General features: G+C 39.9%; 1 protein-coding gene across 1 annotated transcript in view; it reads left to right on the forward strand.

The window, feature by feature from the left end:
* The first annotated feature begins 2,229 nt into the window (after positions 1–2,229).
* PIK3CA (phosphatidylinositol-4,5-bisphosphate 3-kinase catalytic subunit alpha) overlaps positions 2,230–21,527 on the forward strand; it is a 76,317-nt gene continuing 57,019 nt past the window's right edge. The window contains exon 1 of the mRNA XM_008142319.3: positions 2,230–2,611. The gene's annotated coding sequence lies outside the window, so the exon portion shown is untranslated. The remainder of the gene's footprint in view (positions 2,612–21,527) is intronic.

The following is a 21,527-nucleotide window of genomic DNA, read 5'->3' on the forward strand; positions in this document are numbered from 1 at the left end:
CCTCCTCTTTTCTAGGATGCACTATATACAGGACTTTCAAGGAAATTTGTTAGCCCTTTGCTGATTTTTTTTTGAAGTTAATGTCTAACTTCTTTCACTGATAAATGAAGAAAAGTATTGCACCTTTTGAAATATATCAAATGGATTAAGTACATAATTTAAAAAAACATTTTTCCCTTGTTAGTCAGTCTTATATGTTTAGCATACATGTGCAGCTTAATAGTATATGATATGGTGTTCCTAGAACACAGCTGAAGACCTGGTATATATGAGGGGTGCTAGAAGACAGATGTCTGTGGAATGATTCCCATCCTCTTCAAGTTATGAGGATGGAGACCTGCTTCATTAAGAAGCTAGGGGTGGGGTGGGGGTGGGGAGAACATTTAACATGGGGACCAGTCAGGGGAATCCCCTTATTTCTGTTTTGCATGAGGAACCCTAGAGCAGCCAGTTGAGGTTCTCTAATTTAATAAAAATCATGGAGGGAGTCTTATGAAGACTCTTCATAAGTGTTAATAGGGATTCTACCAGCTTATTTTGGTTGCAGTTTCCAACATTTTTAAAAATGTTTAGGTAATATTCTCCACCTTCCCCAAATCTGAATTCTTGTACTTTCATTAGTGTTGAACCAATGCTTTCTCATGTCTCAATTCTTTGTATATGCATTCTTTTCAGATGTATTAAATGAAAAAAGAGACCTTCAAAAATTATATTTTAGAAGGAATAATATACCTAGAAGAATTTTTCCCCACCAAGGAGTACCTAGTAATCTCTCATGAAACTCTGCTTGGAAACACAATTTGGGAATGCTGCCTTAAGGTTTACTTTGACGAGTAATTCCATGATATATATATATATATATATATATATATATATATATATATACACATATATATATATATACATATATATACACATATATATATATATATATATATATATATATATATATTGATATATGCTCTGGAGTAACATAGTGTTCTGAAACTGAGGAAAACATTGGTTCGAGAAAAATATTTAGAAATACAGACCCCTGGAACGTGAGATGAAAACCAGAGCTTAAGAAAACACAAGAAATACAGAAACACAATCGAATGAAACCAGGACCACATAGAGGAATGGATCTCATTTACAACTGGGTTTGAATGTGTGGTGTCAGGGTTTAGCTCTGCTTGACAAGTTGGACTGTAACATTTCTGGGGTGGATCCCTTCCAAGTGCCCGTCTTAAAAATTCAAGGGAGAGCCAACGTCTGAGGACTTGTAGCACTGCTCCCGTGTCTTTTCAATACAATGAAAGACCAGTAGGGGGAGAAACTCGGAGAAAAAAATGGGCCCTAAGCAGCAGTGATCTCAAAAGGCAATAGATCCCATTACAGAGCTCTCGAGCAGAAAGAGGCTTGTGTGGTACGCAGCACCAAAGCACCACCTGGAATCTCTGATCTATAGCCAAGGTGGCTTTCCTGATGTCTCCGTGGGCACTACGCGAAAAAACCGCACTCCTTCTGAACAGTCACAATGACATCCTACAAGCTGATTCAAATTTGAAAAAAAAAAGGGGGGGGGGGGTGGGGAATTGCAAATAAAGGTCTCCCCTGAGTCAAAGTCTTGCAGAGGGCTGTGGCCGTGCATTCCTTTCGGGACGGGCTACAACTTAACCTTTCGTTGGCAGAAGGCAGGACGTGCAGCAACGGTTGACGAATGGCTTTCTTTCTAAGATCGAGAGCCGCTTCTGGTTAGCCACCAACAAGCGGCGGTTAGCCACCGCGCCCCCTTCTCTCGCCCCCGAAGGAGAGGAAACCCCATTTCCTCTACGGGCATAGAGTGAATGAACTCACTGGCTCCCGGTACCCGCCTTTCTTTCTCTCTACCCCAGCCCGCCTGATGCTCGAGGAAAAGCGATCAACGACACGCGGGCTGTCCGCGGATGACACACCACCTCCCCCCTGCAAAAGGCGTGGCACCGAACACGCGCGCGCCAGCAAAACAGCCCCAACACCGCCCCAACTCCGGGCGGAAAAGCGCGGCGCAGCCGCACCCGCGCACCGTCACCCCAAGTGCCCGCTTCCCTCTCCCGGCCTCAGCACTTTCACTTCCTCCCTCCAGCGCATCTGCTTCCGGGGCACGGAGGCCCCGCCCCTCCTCGGCTCCAACCCTCCACGGCCCGTGGAGGGGGGAGGCAAGGGGGTGGGGATGAGCTCGTTGTTTGTTTACACGATGTGAGCGGAAAAGGAGACCAATAAAGTTTATTCTGGAAACAAAAGGGGAAAAAAAACAGGGGTGACAGAGAAAGGAGACGGGGGCGGGGGCGTGCGGCGGGGGCTCGCCGGGAGAGGGAACGAGAAGGAGAAAGCGGCAGTTCCGGTGCCGCCGCCGCGGCCGCTGAGGTCTCGGGCTGCTGCCGCCGCGGCCGCTGGGGCTGGGGCCGCCGGCGAGGCAGGGCTCGGGCCCGGCCGGGCAGCTCCGGAGCGGCGGGGGAGAGGGGCCCGGAGGCGGGGGCCGCGCCGCCGGCTCTCCTCTCCCTCGGCGCCGCCGCCGCCGCCGCCGCCGCCGCCGCCCGCGGGGCTGGGACCCGATGCGGCTGGAGCCGCGGAGGCTGGAGCAGCTCCGAGCGTGAGTAGAGCGCGGACCCGCCGAGCGCGGGCGCGGTGGGGATGGGGACCGGGTGGGAGCCGGGGACTCTCGGGCGCGCCCGCCGTGCTGGGCGGGGGCTACCCCTGTTTGTCGGCCGCAGCGAGTTCGCCTGCGATCGCCGCTCCCCGTGCCTGGCCTGCCACTGGCCTCACCCAGATGCAGACACCAGGGCTCCCTCTTTTCTCCCCGCAGCCGCTGCCTCGCTCCTTGTTTCCTTCCTCTCCCATTTTTGGTGATGGGGCGGCTTAGGAACTGAGGAAGTGCGCCCAGGGCCGCCGCCCCGGCCATGGGAGCTCGGTCCCCCCTCGCCCTTGCACGCCCACCCGGCCCGCGGGTGGCGGGGCTGCGGCGAGTGCCTGGGCGGGAGGGACCCCGGCGCGGAGCCGCGAGCTGGTCCGAAGGGGCTGTCAAACCTACGGACTACGGCCCCCGCCAGCCCGCGACCCTGCGTTTGCCTCGTCCAGGTTTAAATCGCCCGGCTGGGGCGCGAAGGAAAACCGCACCCCCACCCCGCAGTTCCCCTCCCACCCTTCTTCCCGAGGTTTTTTTTGTTTTGTTGTTGTTTTGTTTTTTTCCTTTTGACCGTGACAGTCAAACGTGTGGATCGTTTCATTCATAGACCTGAGTGAGGCATTGTCTCGTGGTCGGTGTCTTTACTAAGTCTCTTCTGTGATGCTGGTTTCATAACTCCCTAAGTGGCTCGGGAAGCCCGGGCAGCGCCGGTGACCGCGGCCCCGGTGGTTTATTTTAGGATGCTAAAGGAGCGGTGGTGATGGTGGCTGGTTCCTAGACTTGGGAATCGAAAGCTACTTTCTTAGATGTCAATAACTGGAGAGCTGTTTACACAGCTCCCTGCAGGGAAAGGGAGCGCAATAAGGGGAAGCTTTTAGCAAACAGCCCGCACATTCTTCAATGAAATAGAGCTGTGATTTCGGTAGTTTTTTTTTTTTTTTTTTTTTTTTTTTTGGGTGGGGGTGAAGCTTCCTCATTTTAGCGCTGCGCCTTTGTGCACATGCAGAACATGGGCTGGTGTAATGTTTTGAATCGTAGTTTGAGAAGCCTGGGAGAACCCCTAGAAAACTTGGGTAGGTAAACTGGTAACTCAAGTCGGGTGCTTTCTACGGGCTGCATTGGAACCACTGCGGGCAGTATTGGTCGCACGTTTCCCTGCTTAGAAAGTAGATTCTCTGGTTATCTGCCTACATTATTGCACGGTACAAAATTTATGTGCTGGATTGCCTGTTAAGAAAAGACCTGGAAATACTTAGGATACCATGCTGCCAACTTAATTTGGATGAATTAGAACACAAGCAACTACAGCATAAGAATTTGTTAATATGTCTGTGTGTTCAAGTTTTAAGATTTTTTTTTTTAACTGAACTATTGAATTCTGGTTGACAGCCTAGCTCTCTATCTAAACCTCACATGTTCTGGAAAATTGTAAAGATCAGATGAACTGTTCTGCAGTGTCATTTTTATCTGAAGATGATCCAGTGATGTGTGTGTGTGTGTGTGTGTGTTGGGTTTTTTGTTTGCTTGCTTGCTTTTTAGTTTTCTCAGTTTGTGTTTTGAGATAAAATTAAATAAAATTTCATCAATAAGTTTTTTCAGAAGTATATCACTGAGTATACAGTTTGAAAGGCATTGCTATCAGTTTTAGTTGAAGAATTAAAAATGAACCACATATACATGCAGAACAGTTTTTATATCAGTTTTTTTAAATTATAAGTAAATTGGATATAGCATTAAAGAGATGTCGCTAAATATAAATACTGTACTTAAGTGTATATTCTCGTGGGTCTAGGTATATATAAAAAGGAGACTGTAAAAGAGCAGTGGCTTTGCCTGGTTCTGTGTGTTGCACAGTCCTTCTGGAGGCAGCGCTTCCTTCCTGTCAGGATAAGATCCTCTCCATCCCAAATAAATATTCCCTTTTAAAAAAACACCTACACTTAATAAATAAAATACTTATATAATAATGTAGATCATAATAACTTTTTTCATAAAACAGTTTACTTTGTGTGTGACTTTCCTTGTTAGTACCCTTTATTGAATAAAGATTTTTAAACATTCACTAGTACCATTTAAAAAAGACATTAACTTTGTTGATCTGTTTATTTGAAGAGCTAACTTAATCCCCATTTGATCCCTTTAACAACTAGAATAGCCTTAAAGAATCAGTTCTTTATTTTATTATTTAGTATCTTGAATGCCAATGTAGGGTTGCTTCTTTAAATGAAGCATCATAAATGATTTCATCTCTGGTGAAAATATTTATGATCTTAAAAATTGTGCAACTTTAGCAGCCTAAATCTTGTAATATCATGGTTTATATTTTATTAGCACAGTTATCAAGCTGTTAAGTATTATTTATCCTGAGCTATACAACAATCCCATAAGTAAGGCAGTATTACTATCTCTGGGAAATGATATATTAATCTAAGGCCAGACAGGTGTCAAATGACAGACTTGTTGATAAAAACCAATGTTTTCTGATTCCTTTTGCTATATCATACCATTTCTAACCTGCTTTTTAATAGATAAAGAAACTAGGGACCCACAGAAGTTTAGTTAGTTAATATAATCTTTTCTTTGCAATATATTTCTGATTCCCTGGATAGCTTAAACAGTGGTTTTTAATCCTAGCTAGTTATTAGAATCATCTGGTTACCTTTTGAAAAATACCAGTGTCAGTCTCATTCCCAGAAATTCTGATTTAATTGGTTTCAGATGGAGCCCAGACATCTGTTTTGTTTGTTTGCTTTTAAAGTTCCCCAGATAATTCTAGTAGACAAGATTGGAAAGTCCTTGCTCTCAAGGACCTGTATGATTTGGTTCTTCTTTCTCTAGGTACATTTCTCCTCCCTTCTACAGCTCCTCCTAAAGTATATGTACACTCCATACCCCATCCTTAACTAGCTGACTCCTACTCATCTTTCATTATCACCTCCTTGGACAAGTCTAGTCTGGGTTAGGTGTCCCTGCTTCCTGTTCCCGTAGCATCTTGTACTCTCACCATCATAGCATTGACTCACTGCATTATAATTGCCTATTAGTCTGTACCCTCCACCAGGATGTAAATTCCATGAGGATAGGGACCCCTTTTATCTCACATACAGTTGTATTCTTACTGCCATGCACAGTAGCCAGTATAAAATAGGCCCTTTATTAACTGAATAAATAAGCATATTGACAGCTGACTTTACAATATGTAATAATTTATAAACACTAAGTTTTTATTCTTGCCAAATACATTTAATAATTTTGGTCACTAAAAATGTACATCCCTGAACTTGTCACACATATGAATTTCATTTGGAGATGCAATGTTATAAATTCCATGCAAATTATATCAAGAATGACACTCACCCTAGCTGGTTTGACAGTGGATGATAGAGCGTCAGCCTGCGGACTGACAGGTCCCGGGTTCAATTCTGGTCAAGGTCACATGCCCGGTTTCGGGCTCCATCCCCTTAAGCGGTCCCGTGCAGGAGGCAGCCGATCAATGATTTTCTCTCATCATTGATGTTTTTATCTCTCTCTCCCTCTCCCGTCCTCTCCGAAATCAATAAAAAGATATACATATGTATATATTTTTTGGGGGGTGGGGGAAAGAATGACAAACACACACGCACGCACACACTCACATGCGCGTGCGCAGAAATAAAGAGCATTATTATGCACTAACTGCACTGGAAATCAGGAGACTTGAATTCAAATCCCAGTTTCACCATAAGTGTTGTGTACTTAGGCAGGTCTCATTCTCTTTGGACCTCAGTTTTCTCATATGTAACACAAAGGAATTGTACTGATGCTTTATGTGGTACTAGTGTTTTAGCCTTAAAATCCTATGAGTACTTTGGAATCTGAAGCTCCTTGATTGAAAGTCTGGCTCTTACAGTTAGTGGCACGATGACTTTGGACAGATGTCCTGTCTGCTTAATGGGAGTAATTGCTACTCGATAGAGCTGTTGTTTTTTGAATTAAATGAGATATATGGATCCAAGAGAGTTTTTATCCTGGATCAGGTGTTTAATAAAGGTTCATTTCCGTTCCCCTTCAGAGGTATTAGAGCTAATGAATGAACTTAGCTGAGATAACATACTCGGTTGTGTAATAAATCCTATTTTCCACTTTGCTGGCTGCTAGTGTTACAGGTGTGACTAAGGAGAGACCAAAAACCTCTCTGGCTTTTAGTTTCATTTTACTAGAATCCCATTCCATTGTCAGACACCAAGGTGTTAGTCAACCTGCTTGGAAAATAATTATGCCTAGAAGTAACCTTGCACACAATGTAATAATACCTCTGCTGAAGTTTCTTGATATCTTGATAATTTTTGTATAAATTAAATTGACTTGCCTCAGTTCTTATGTTTATGTTTAATAGGACATCTTTTTAACAATCCTTTTGGGGGAAAATACTATAATAAAAATTAAAAACTGTGGGTAAGAGAAATTGAAGTATTAGGGTATAAATAAGAAATGTGAGGCAAAACTGAAGTCTAAGGATTCAACTTGAAGGCTTGAGAGTTCCATCATTCTAAAGATGACTCAAACTGAAATATACTGATATGTATCTTATTCACATTTAATCCTTTATTATATGAATCAACTGATCCTGATTGAGGAAGTTTTAGATGTTCTTTCTCCTCTCCCTAACTATACAGTTTGGGGAGTTTAAGGTTAAAATGCTTCCATGGCCAGGTAGCTCAGTTGGTTAGAGAATCATCCCCATACGCTAAAGGTTGCAGGTTCAATCCTGGCCAGGGCACATACAAGAAACAACCAATAAATGCGTAAATAAGTGGAATAACAAATTGATGTTTCTCTCTCTCCCCTTTTCTCTCTAAAATCAATCCATTAAGAAATTAAAGGTAAAATGCTTCAATAAAAAGTTTGTAAGTTTGTAATAAAAGTAGTAGCTTAGAACTTTTCCTTCAAGTTTAATATTTTTTAAAATGAAGCTGTATAGAACTCTGATCTGGATGGCTGAGAAACTAAATTCCAATACCAAACTGCTACTTTGTATTTGTGTATGGGGGAGAGGAGAAAGATTGTATCACATCCTTGCCTCTTTTTCGGCATTGATACAATAGGAATTGTAATATGTTGCTTGTCAAGTAACTCATATAATTAATTAATGAGACAATTTAAATGATCCCAAAGTGTATAAAATTATTTAAGAAATAATGTATATATGATCATCATTATTTTAAACTTATATCTAATACAAGAATAACATTTTTTGTATTTGGCCTGAAAATTAAATATTCATTTCTTCTGTATCATTTTAGTAGTTAGCTTGATAATTTATCTAAATTACACTCTTTTATAAGAGGTTAAGTTCTAGTAACTTTTAGCATATAATTGCAATTGTTAACAAAGGAATCTTTGTATCAGGGCCAGCATTGCCATTTGAAATAAACATGGGATTTAAAAAAGGGTAAGAATTCTTACAAACCAGGCTTACCTGGTACACTTATGAGTTTAAATATTTGTGTAGTGGAAACCAAAGAAGTCAGTGTTGCAATGTGAAAAAAGCTGCATTAGGACAGAATTATTCTGCTCTGATCACTTCTTTGCCTAACTCACCAGGAGTTAATGAGACTCAGTGGGGAGATATATCTTATACTATAAGATACTATAAAAATCTAAGGCAATATTATGAAGATAATTTTAAGCATAAATTTTTTAATAGGAGGAAGCCATGTTTGTATTCAATATTTTTAAATGTGGTTTTATTGATTTTAGAGGGAATAGAAGGGAGAGGGAGGGAGAAACATAAATCTGCTGCCTTCTACATGCCCCTGCTGGGGATCAAGCCCAAAAACCAGGCATGTGCCCTGTCTAAGAATCACACTAGCAACCTTTGGTGCATGGGACTACACTCAACCAACTGAGCCACACCAGCAGAGCTGTATGTATTCTTATTTCCTCAGCACCTAGCATGATGCCCAAATGTAGGTAATCAGTAAGCATTGATGTTTTTGGAGTACAATCATAACTGAGAATCAGAATACTTTTCTATTATTTACTAGCTATATTCTTTAAAAATATATATATATATATAAATATATATGTATATATATATATAAATATATATATAAAAAATTGGTTTTTTACAGAAAGGAAGGGAGAGGGATAGAGAGTTAGAAATATCGATGAGAGAGAAACATGGGTCAGCTGCCTCCTGCACACCTCTTACTGGGGATGTGCCCGCAACCAAGGTACATGCCCTGGACCGGAATCGAACCTGGGACCCTTCAGTCCACAGGCCAATGCTCTATCCACAAAGCCAAACCGGTTAGGGCAAGCTATATTCTTTAAACTATCTGAAAAGCAGGTAAATTGCTATGTGCCAGTCTTAGTTCATCATTTATTAAGTATAGATTTGAAGCATATAAGAAATACTTTTCTGAAAGTTGTTAACTAGTTATATATTTTTATTGGTATTTGGAGACATTTTTTACAAAGATTGATAGGTTAAGGGGAGGCTTATGCTAGGGTGAAAAGAACACTGGATCAGAAATCTGAAAATCTGGGTTCTGTATTGAACTATTAACTAGCTGTTTGGTCTTAGATCTTAACCTTTCAGCATTTGTTTCTTCACCTGCAAAATTTCAAAGGTCCTTTACAACTACCAAACTCTATGAGTATAAACTCTATTTCTAGCCCTTGCTGGGTAGCTCAGTTGGTTAGAGCATCATCCAGATACGCCAAGGTTGCAGGTTCAATCCCCAGTCAGGGCACATACAAGAAGCAACCAATGAATGCATAAATAAATGGGACAACAAATCTCTTTCTCTTTTCTCTCTCCCTCTCATCAATAAAAAGTAAAATAAAAACATAAAGTCTATTTCTGATTTCATAGAAGATGAAAGCAAGCCACTTCTTGGAGGATAGTTTATCTCAGTTTGTGGTATTTTCAGAAGCTAAAATAGTTTTATCTGCCTGTTTATAAATTTGTATGCATTTAAAAATGTTTTTATTGATTTTAGAGAGAGAGGAAGGAAGAGGGAGAGAAAGAAAGAAACATTAGTGATGAGAGAATCATCAATTGGCTTTCTCCTGCACATCCTCCACTGGGGATCCAGCCCACAACCCAGGTACACAACCCAGGCATGTGCCCTGACTGGGAATTGAACCGTGACCTCCTGGTTCATGGGTCGACGTGCCACCGCTGAGCCACACCAGCTGGGCTAAATTTGCACATGTTTTAAAGGTCCTTATGTGAAATTCTGTGGTCAAGACATGCTGCCATCAGAAAAAAATGGACTGGAAATTTTTTTTTTTTTTTTCTGAAACCACCAGTGACTGGAGACTCAGACTTACTGCATGCATGACCATTTACTTACTAGCACTGAGAGCAATTTAATAACTGACAGGCCTGGAGTGTAGGTCATCCATTGCACACCAGTTGTCAGGGTTGTAAAGGCCAGCAAACCTGTCACAACACTCCTAATAGCCTCTGGCCACTGTCCTTGTTAAAGACTTCTAGGAAAATATGTCCCATATTTTCCCTAGGTAACTCATCCCACTAGATCAGGCATCCTCAAACTACGGCCCGCGGGCCACATGGGGTGTTTTTGCCGTTTTGTTTTTTTACTTCAAAATAAGATATGTGCAGTGTGCTTAGGAATTTGTTCATAGTTGTTGTTTTTTTTAACTATAGTCCGGCCCTCCAACAGTCTGAGGGACAGTGAACTGGCCCCCTGTTTAAAAAGTTTGAGGACCCCTGCACTAGATGGTTATTAGAAAAAGTGTAATGTTGGGAACATAATTCCAGAGGCATAGTAAGCCTTTTTTTCTAGATGTATCCTCTGTTGTGCAAATACGTTCATGGTTGACAAAAATCATTGTCCTTGATCGGAAACTAATGGTGTTTGCTATTGACTTGTTGTTTCTATAAATGTTCAAATTACTCACCTTCAACTTTTGAATGATTTTTAACCAGCAAACTGTTGGGGTATATACTTACTTTCAACAAGCTAAGCATATTTCTGTAGCTTATTTTTCTTTTAGAGATTGTACTTTTCCAAGTAATTTTCTGATGGACTTACTGCAGGGGTAGAGCTGAAAGTAGTATTCCATCTTGAAGCAATTTACTGCCTTTACCTAAAAGCAAGTGAATTATATTTGTTTTTTCCTTAAGAAGTTAATGTCTTGCAAGTGCAAAAACGTTGGAGTTCTTTTTACTAAATAAGTAACTATTCTGTGAATATAGACTATGGAGTGCATTATCAAATGTAAAGTAGCATTAATGGGAAATATTGTAGGGAAAACTATTGAAATTAGGTATTGCTATAAAGCTCAATCTGAAATCAAACCATACATGACAGCAGAGGAAGAAAAATTTATGTTTTCAAACTGTCATTTTTATAGTTATAAATATTAGTAGTAAAAATCATTTTCTTTTTTTTATTTAAATCATTTTTTTTATTTTTCAATTACAATTGACATACATTATTATGTTAGTTTCAGGTGTTCACCCTAGTGATCAGACATTATTTAACTTACTAAGTGATAACCTCAATAAATCTCGTACCCATCTAACACCATACATAGTTATTAGAATATTATTGACTCTATTCCCTATGCTGTACTTTACATCCCCGTGATTTTCTGTAATAGCCAATTTGTACTTCCCCATCCCTTCACCTTTTTCACCCATCCCCCAACAGCTTTCTCATCTGGCAACCATCAAAATGTTCTCTGTATCTATGAGTCTGTTTTTATTCTGCTTGTTTATTTTGTTTTTTAGATTCAATTGTTGATAGATATGTATTTCTATTTTAATGTTTATACTTTTGATCTATTTTCTTTTTCATTTTAAAGAAGACCCTTTAACATTTCTTGTAATATGGATTGGTGGTGATGAACTCCTTTCGCTTTTTTTTTTTTCTGGGATGCTCTTTATATGTTTTATTGTTGTTGTTTCTAAGTGATAGCTTTGCTGAGAAGAGTAATATTGGTTGTAGGTCCTTGCTTTTCATCACTTTGGGTATTTCTTGCCACTCCTTTCTGATCTGCAAAGTTTCTGTTGAGAAATCAGCTGGGAGTTCCCTTGTATGTAACTAACTGCTTTTCTCTTGCTGCTTTTAAGATTCTTTTTTTGTCTTTAACCTTTTTGTATTTTAATTATAATGCATCTTGGTGTGGGCCTCTTTGGGTTCATCTTGTTTGGGATTCTCTGTGTTTCCTAGACTTGTATGTCTATTTCCTTCACCAGGTCAGGAAAGTTTTCTGTCATTTTTTTGCAAATAGGTTTTCAATTTCTTGCTCACTCTCTTCTTCTTCCACCACCCCCATGATATGAATGTTGGTATGCTTAAAGTTGTCCCAGAGGCTCCTTACACTATCTTTATTTTTTGAATTGTTTTCTCTTTTTGCTGGTCTGATTGGGTGTTTTTTGCTTCCTTATACTAGTATTTCAAATCGCTGATCGTTCTTGGCTTCATCTACTCTACTGTTGGTTCCCTATAAATTATTCTTCATTTCAGTTACTGTATCCTTCATCTCTGACTGGTTCTTTTTTATGGTTTCCATGTCCTTTTCTATGCTGTTGAAGTTCCTTGAGCATCCTTATTGCCATTGATTTGAACTCTGTGTCTAGTAGATTGCTTGTCTTCATTTTTTTAGTTTTTTCTCTGGAGTTTTGTTCTTTCTTTGATTTGAGACATGTTTCTTTGTCTCCTCATTTTGGCAGCCTCCCTGTGTTTGTTTCTGTGTGTTAGGTAGGGCTACTATGCCTCCCAGGCTTGGTACAGTGGCCTAATGTAGTAGGTGTTCTATAGGTTCCAAGTTGGGCACTCCAAGTGTGCCTCCTCCTTACCCAACATGTGAGCTGTTACACCCTTCTGTTGTAGTTGAGCCTTGATTGCTGCTGGCACGTCAATGGGAGGGATTTACCCCCAGGCCGATCAGCTGCAACCACTGACCACTGTGGAGGAGGATCAGCTGTGCAAGGGCCCACGCCACAGAGTAGGACTTACTTAAGCAGGGCTCTGGTGCCTGCTGAGTCTGCCCCTTGAGTGTGTCACTTGTGGAGGCAGTTGGGTGATGCTTGGACATGGTCTGAAGCTGTCCACTGGGTGCACTGGCTCTAGAGCCTCCTGGGAAGTGTAGGCGAAGATCAGCCACTGCCTGTGCTCTGCTCAGGGCCACCTGGCATGGGCTACAAATGGCTGCTGCTTGTGCTGTGCTTGGAAGTGCCAGGTGGAGGCCAAGGTGGGAACCAAGGCTGGCTGCTGCTAGTGCCAGGCTTTGGGCCACTTAGTGAGAGGAACAAGGCACACTGAGGCCACATGCTGTTTATTTGAGAGATTTTAGGAAAATCTGAAACATGAATGGAGACAGGCTATTCATATGGAAAAACCACTGGAATCAGCTTGGGTGGGTCAGCAAGTTGAGTGGGGTCTCAGGGAATCACCACGGTGGGCAAACAGTGTGAGCCATGTAAATGAAGACTCAGTTATGGCTCCCACCTGCCAGCTCTGTAGGAAGATGGGGGAAGGGGTCTCAGAAAGGGGCCTCTGATAGCACTTTTGTATGGCAGAAAGTTGTGTGCATGCCCCTCCCCCGCCACACACACACACACACACACACACACACACACACACACACAGCTCTTGCCCTCCTGCCAGACAGTTCATTTCCTCATCATATGTCTCCCTGGTGCCTTTCAAGCTGCTGTCCCAGCTGGAGCTCAGGGGGAGTGAGTTCGAGTAAGTCCGTACACAAACCTTTTAAGAGGAGCTGCCTGGGACTCCAACAGACTATGTCTTAGCCACAATCTCTGTTGGTTTTTACAGCAGAACTGGAAGCCTGAGCTGGGGAGCCTGTTGTCTAGCTTGGACCCCTCCCTCAGCCCAGTGGAATCTCCCCAACTTTATAGATAGATAATCACAGAAGTAAAACTTTTAAATGCAATGACAAAGTTTTACTTTTTCAGTTAGCAGTAAGTTTTTTCTGATGGTGGTGCTGCTGGTGAAGGTGCCATGAAATGTGCTTGCTCAGGTATTTCTATTGGCAGTCTAAATTGTTTTAATCCTTTTAGAAAGCAAGTCAGCAATTTTTGTGCCTTTAAAATTAACATATTTTAATCTCATATGTCCATTTGCAGCATTATATATAACTAGAGGCTCGGTGCACGAAATTCGTGCACTGGTAGGGTCCCTAGGCCTGGCCGGTGATCAGGGCCGATCAGGGCCTTCCTTCCCCCAGCTGCTGGCTGGGGCCTACCTTCATTCTGCGCCACCCCCTGGTGGTAAGCGCATGTCATAGTGAGCGGTTGAACTCACAGTTGGTTCAACTCCTGAGGGGACAATTTGCATATTAGTCTTTTATTATATAGGATAGTGGAAATTTTAAAACAGTTTAAATATTCAACAAGTAAGCTGCTGGTATCTCCCATAGCAATAGGTAGTCATAGAAGGCTATTGTTTATGAAGAGTTTACAGTAATTAGAGGATATATTTTTGAAGTGAAAATAGCAAAATAGAAAGTTACTATACTATTTGAGCACAACTTATAAGCCAATATGTATAGGGGGAAAAAGCTGTAAAAGAATACATTAAAAAATGGTAATAATGGTTGCTTCAGGCATGTTTTTCACTAATTTGTTTTCCTCATTCTTCTGTGCACCACTGTATTTCGAGTAGGTACAGAGCACAGTCCTAGAAATTAATAGGCACTTCAGTTAGTATTTAAGTGAATGAATTTCTGTAAGCATGAATTACTTTTACATTGAAAGAAATCTGAATACAATCTACATCTAAATTAAGAAAAGAAGTGTGGGAAGCACTCTAGAAAGAAACCTTGTTAATATCTTACACTTAGATTTCCAGAATTCAAAATGTTTTCACAGTTCTATTTTGTATGATCCTTTTCTGTTAATAACATTACTTGCCTAAGTTAGAAATTTCTGTTGATCTTGACTCTGACCTATCAACTCCAACTGATCATCAAGTTTTGGGTTTTTCTTCTTAGACATGTCTCCTGATGCCACCTCCATCCTTTCATAGTCACTGCCTTAGTTTCCTCCTTTCCATATTGCTGCAGATCCCAATCAATCCACTTTTCTCTTTTACTTTCCACACTGCTGCCAAAATTAGCAGACATGTAAGTAACTAGAGGGATTTTGTGAATGTGCTATAATAAATAGGTTCTGTAGAAGAGAGAGATTGACACTGCTTTTACACAACTGCCAAAGTATCACCCAAAAAATAAAAAATTAAAGTTCAGTAATTCCTTATCGCCTGCGTTGCTGCTTCTCAAGCCTTGGGTATATAAGAATCACCTGGGGGAACCTGTCAAAATGTGAGTTACCCAGCCTGGCCGGTGTGGCTCAGTGGTTGAGTGGTTGACTCATGCATGTACCAGGAGATCAACGTTGGATTCCCGGTCGATCCCCAGCAGGGTACGTGCAGGAGGCAGCCGATCAATGATTCTCACTCATCATTGATGTTTCTATCCCTCTCTCCCTCTCTCTGAAGTCAATAAGAACATGTTTAATAAAAAGCAATGAAATTGGGGGGGGGGAGAGAAAGTGAGTTACTCAGACCCTACAAAATCTGATTCAGTTGATCCATGTGCCTGGGAATATGCATTTTAACAAGCCTTCCCATTCTTGGTCCTCATGCATCTGATCCCAGGACAAGGATTTGAGGAACACTGACCTTGGAATAAAGTGCAAGCTCATCAATTTACTGTAGTTCTCCTCATAGTTTGGTACCAGGCCATATTTCTGTATGCATGTGTTTTTTATATTTTTTCCTCACTGAACACCTTACAACCCAGCCATTTTGAAGTGCCTCAGACTTACCTAGGCCTTTCTAGACTCCTGTGCTGCTTGTGCCGTGTTGTTCCTGGCGCTCAGAGCCCCTTTTATTATGACTGCTTCTACCCAATAACTGTGGACCTGGCACACTATCTTCAGCTTCTGATAATCTGTATACAGTATTCCTGGACTCGTTCTCCTAGGTGGAGTGGGTCTCTCCCTCCTCTGTATTTCCCTAGGTTCTATTTATTACAACAAACACATACTAAGTGTTGCTTACTTACATATGTGTCTTCCTCAATAGACTATGAGCCTCTTGAGGTCAAGGATTTATCTTGTCCCTCTATCATAATCCTGGCACGGAATAATTGTGTAATAAATGTTTGTCATGTGATTTAACAATCCAATAAAGAATGCAAGGAAGGAGTGATTAGTCTCATTTTTCAGTGAGAAAATAGGTCTCTTATTATTAAGCATTTGCCTATAATTACTCAGCTTGTAAGTATAGACTTGAGATTTGTACCCAAGAAATCTGGCTTCCCTTCTGATTTTGAACTTTACAGGAAAAGTACAATATCACAGTAAAATTACACACACACACACACACACACACACACACACACACATTCCTTTTTAAGCTTCACTCTCCCCCTCATCCCCCTGATCACATAGTAACTTTTATCATTTTGGGGAGAAACAATATTTTAATAAACTTTTTCATCAGTCCTATTTTAATAATACCTAGTCACCCAAAGCAGGAACTAATTACTGGGTATTAAACTGTCTTTCAGTTTCATAACCACCTCCTATACTCTGCTTTGTGATACTTATTTGTATCTCTTGCAGAAATTTGGGACCTATTGGGGTAGCCACAAATACTTTTTAAAAGTTAAACTCAACTGATGTTTATGTAGGTAACATCCAATTCTGTAACAATTAAGACAAAAGGGTATATATGTATAAGTATTCAGTGGGTTTCCATCATATTTTTTAAAGCTTGATTTCCAAAGTTTAGACTTCAGTCTTTAGGTGTTGATGGAAATCAACCACCAGCTGCAGAGTTCAGATTCACTATGCCATAGAATACATGTAGCTATGGCTTAAGCCAAATGTTAGCAATGAAATATTTAGTAGCAACTGTTCTCTTAAAAGAAACATTTTAGATAATTAGAATCATCTTGTAATATCCTTATACCCAGCTGTCAGCTTTTTACTTTTTCTGCCAATATTTCTAGAACTGAAATCAAGAAAATGGAAATTAGGGTAGCATACTTTGAAATACACTACACACTTGAAAAACTTTTATATCTTATAAAGATTTCCAAATAGAGTTCCTCAGTCAGTGTCTCAAAAAATTATAAAAAGCAAATAGCTAAAATAACCCTCTCAAATATTAAGTTGAAAGCTATACATTAGTAAGCAATAAGAGCATTTGAGGAATTGAAGAATGCCTCTCTGATAGCCACTGGACTGGAAGATTATCAAAGTAAACTTGAGCATTTTAATTTCACTTTTGAAATTTCCTGCTACTGTTTCACTTTGCTGCCATGTTCTATCAGCTTCTCACTATATCCTTCCATCCTCCATTTCTTTAAAAATCTTTATTGTTGAAAGTATTACATATGTCCCCTTTTTCCCCCCTTTGACCTTCGACCCTAACCCTAACCTTCCCCACCCCCCACCCCCGTTCCCCAGGCCTCACCACCTCACTGTCTGCGTCCCTGGGTTAGGCATATATGCATACGAGGTCTTTGGTAGATTACCTCCCACCCACCCTTCTCCTTCTTCCCTCTAAGATGCCTCACTCTGTTCCATGCTTCCATGTCTCTGGATCCACTCCATTCATCAATTTATTTTGTTAATTAGATTCCCCATCATATGATACTTGTCTTTCTCTGACTGACTTATTTAACTTAGCATGATACTCTCCAGTTCCCGTCATGCTGTCTCGAAGGGTAAGAGATTCTTCTTTTTTACTGCTGCCTAGTATTCCATGGTATAAATGTACCACAGCTTTTTTATCCACTCATCTACTGACGGGCACTTGGGCTGTTTCCAGATCTTAGCTATTGTACATTCTACTGCTATGAACATAGGGGTATATACATTCTTTCTGACTGGTGTTTCGGGTTTCTTAGGATATATTTCTAGAAGTGGGATCACTGGGTCAAATGGCAGCTCCATATTTAATTTTTTGAGGAAACTCCATACTGTTTTCCATAATGGCTGCACCAGTCTGCATTCCCACCAGCAGTATACTAGGGTTCACTTTTCTTCATATCCTCACCAACCCTTGTTATTTGTTGATAGTAACTATTCTGACAGGTGTGAGGTGATACCTGATTGTCATATTAATTTGCATCTCACTGATGATCAGTGACTCTGAGAATTTTTTCATGTCTCTTGGCCATCTGGAGGGAGCAGTGTCTATTTAGGTCTTTTGCCCATTTTTAATTGGATTGTCTTCCTTTTGTTAAGTTGTATGAGTTCCTTATATATTTTGGATATTAACCCTTTATCAGATGTACCTTTGCCAAATATGTTCGCCCATACAGTGGGCTCCATTTTCATTTTGTTGATAGTCTCTTTTGCTGTGCAGAAGCTTTCTATTTTGACTTAGTCCCATTTGTTTATTTTCTCCTTAGTTTACTTTGTCCTAGGAAATGTATCCATAAACGTATTTCTACGAGAGATGTCTGAGATTTTGCTGCCTATGGTTTCTTCTAGGATTTTTATGGTTTCCCAACTTACATTTAAGTCTTTTATTCATTTTGAGTTTATTCTTGTGTGTGGTGTAAGTTGGTGGTCTAGTTTCAATTTTTTTACATGTATCTGTCCAATTTTCCCAACACCATTTGTTGAAGAGACTGTCTTGACTCCATTTGTTAAATATTAATTGAGCATAATGGCTTGGGTTGATTTCTAGGTCCTCAGTTCTGTTCTATTGATCTATATGCCTGTTCTTGTGCCAATACCAGGCTGGTTTGATTATGGTGGCTTTGTAGTATACCTTGATATCTGGTATTGTGATTCCTCCAACTTTGTTCTTCTTTCTCAAAATTGCTTCAGGATCTTTTTTGGTTTCATGTAAATTTTTGGCGTATTTGTTCTAAATCTGTGAAATATGCTGTTGGTATTTTAATAGGGATTGCATTGAATCTGTAGATCGCCTTGGGTAGTATGGACATTTTAATGACGTTGATTCTACCAATCCATGAACACAACAGAATATTCTTCCACTGAGGAACATTGAGAAATAGACTTAGATACGTGAAAATACATACTTGAATAGGAAGACTGTCTTGTGAAAATTTCAGTTCTCCCTAAATTAGTATAAATCAAAGGTTCTCAATCAAAATGCCACCAAGTTTTGCTTTGATCTTTTCTTGAACTTAACAAAATTATTCTGAAGTTAATCTGGTATTATAAACCAAGTTTTAATGAGAAAGGAAGGCATTTGGGCTAAATTTAAAGGATAGGTATGGTGGAAATAGCAACAAATAGAAATATATGTAAAAGAAAATCATATACCCTATTTACAAATGCAAAAAAGAAGATTGATCCAGTAAGGTTAGAGCTTAGAGGGAGCCTGGGGGTGGGGAGAGAGGAAGAGGAGAGCACAGTTGTGGTGAGGCTCTGAGTTTCAGCCATACGTGATGTGTAGATACTAAAGTCACCATATCATTTTAATTGGGTAGCAGTGTGATTAGGTATGTAGTGACACTGTGGATAATGACTTGGGGAGTGGGAATCCTCTAATGACACTGGTTAATGAATTGGGGAAGGGAGAAAGTGAATAATGTGTGCTTCCAGATCTTTTTGTCTTAGTGCATACTGCCCACTTTATCATTCTGCCCTTCTCCTCATTCTGTGTACCTGTCAGAAATCCTTTTCATTTATTAAGTGTGACTCCCTTAAACACACACACACACACGCACACACACACGCAAACACACACTTTCTCCTGTAATTACTACATTCTGCCTTATAGGTTGGGTAATAAAGTTTGGAACTCTGTCCTTTTCACATTCATTTATGTACTGTACACATATGAATGATATTTTCCCCTCTCTTTTTCATTACACATGCCTTCACTTTGTCAGTGTCTTATAGATAGCAATTGCTTAGTGAATGCTTGTAGAATTAGAGACAGGTCAGTATTACACATGAGAACTATTTAGGGTTTATACATGATAGAGAAGATGGCTAAAAAGAAAAAAAAGTGATGAATTTGAGGGCGATTTAATGGGTGGAAATGACATCATGCATGATGAATGATAATTCCAAAGATTCTAACCTTGGAGATTGAGAGAGCAGTGATGTCATGAAAAATGCCCACATTTGAGTAATTAACAGATTAAGAGATACCAACAAAAGAATAAAGGAGGCCAGAAAAATTATCATAGAAAGATTATTTTGACTTTTATTGGGGAGCTTTGGGGGGGCTTTAATTACATCATTTATAGCATCAATAGGTCCTTACCTTTGTAACTTTGACCTTTTAATAAGAAAAATGTTCTTTTATTTTTTAAAATATATTTTTGTTGATTTTAGAGAGGAGGGGAGAAGGAGAGAGGGATAGAAACAATAATGATGAGAGAGAATCATTGATTGGCTGCCTCCTGCACGCCCCTTACTGTGGATCAAGCCCACAACCCAAGCATGTGCCCTGACTGGGAATCAAACCATGACCTCCTGGTCCATACATTAACACTCAACCACCGAGCCACACTGGCCAGGCATTAAGGAAAATATTTTAAGATGAGATATAAAATATGGACCTGAAAACTTCTCAACATTTAATAATTTGGAAATAAATATCCACTTTTAGAGTATTTTCTATGTTTATTGCAATGACTTTGTAATAGATGCTGAGTCAAATAGTAAAGGAGAAGTTAGAGTGTGTGTGTGTGTGTGTGTGTGTGTGTGTGTGTGTGTGTGGGGGGGGGGGGGGCATATAATTTATCCTGGGAAAATGACAAGCTGACAAGACAGAAAAACTAAGGACCAGGACTGAAAATGGCTAGACTCAAGATTTTTTTCTGTCACCACACACCAGATATAGAGAGTAGTAAAAGCAAACAGATGGACAGTTATGCTAGTTTTGAAATGTTCACATAGAGAAAAGAAACATTCTGTTCCTTTTATTCAGAAAAGGAATTTCTAGTCTAAATTACTGGTTTCAGTAACATTTCATATTCTGATCAAAGAAACATTATTTTTTTAACCCTGGAGATAATGACTCATGCTTTTCTCAGAATTTTGCTTTTGTGGAAACTAAAGTGCAGTCATAAATACAGCACTGTTATTTGTATCTTAGTGCTAGTGATACTGTTGTGAGTAGACTACTACATTAGTATTGTAAAACCTATTTTAACAAAGGAACCAAGCACAGGTTTTAATTAGTCAATTTCTAGAGATGTGAAAGTAGGTTTTTTAAACTAATAAGCAAATTATAATGATTTTTGTCAATTATGCTATAAAAATAGAACCCATACTTTCATCTTAAAAAACAAACAACTTTATCATTTTGAGGGTCTTTGACAGAAGGTAAATTTCTGACTTCTAATAATGACAGTGAAAATATTATAAATAAATTTTCCTGTCTCTTCTTCTTGCCCCTCACAATTGGTATGAGAGTATCAAATTATAATCACATTAGACCATAAATAATTATCAAATAGAGATTATTAGTATTAACTAGATGAAGTTAAAAGCTTATGTTCCAGTTTTAACCTAATCTTTCAACTTAAGAACTAAGCTTTGGGTGTGCTCTTTATGTACCATAATAGATGTTCTCACTGTGAGTTTTCATCACATCAAAATTCTCCATCATGTGTCCATCGCTGCAATAGCCATTATGGGGAGACACACACAAAAGTGTCTGTTGATGACCACTACAGCTCTCCAACCTTGGGACTTGCCCTTATCTCTTTACTTCAGCCTTTGCAGTCATGCCCCTTCCTGGGGTACTATTCATGAATCATAATGTGTGAGGCAGTTGTTGGAATAATAGTTGGGATAATGACATGTTAACTAATTTAAAAGTTTTTATCAGTTGATACATTTTTAAGGAAGCACTTTAACTTACTGCATTATTATAAGGTAATTTATTAT

The sequence above is a fragment of the Eptesicus fuscus genome, chromosome 3, assembly GCF_027574615.1.
Source record: "Eptesicus fuscus isolate TK198812 chromosome 3, DD_ASM_mEF_20220401, whole genome shotgun sequence".
Lineage (NCBI taxonomy): Eukaryota > Metazoa > Chordata > Mammalia > Chiroptera > Vespertilionidae > Eptesicus > Eptesicus fuscus.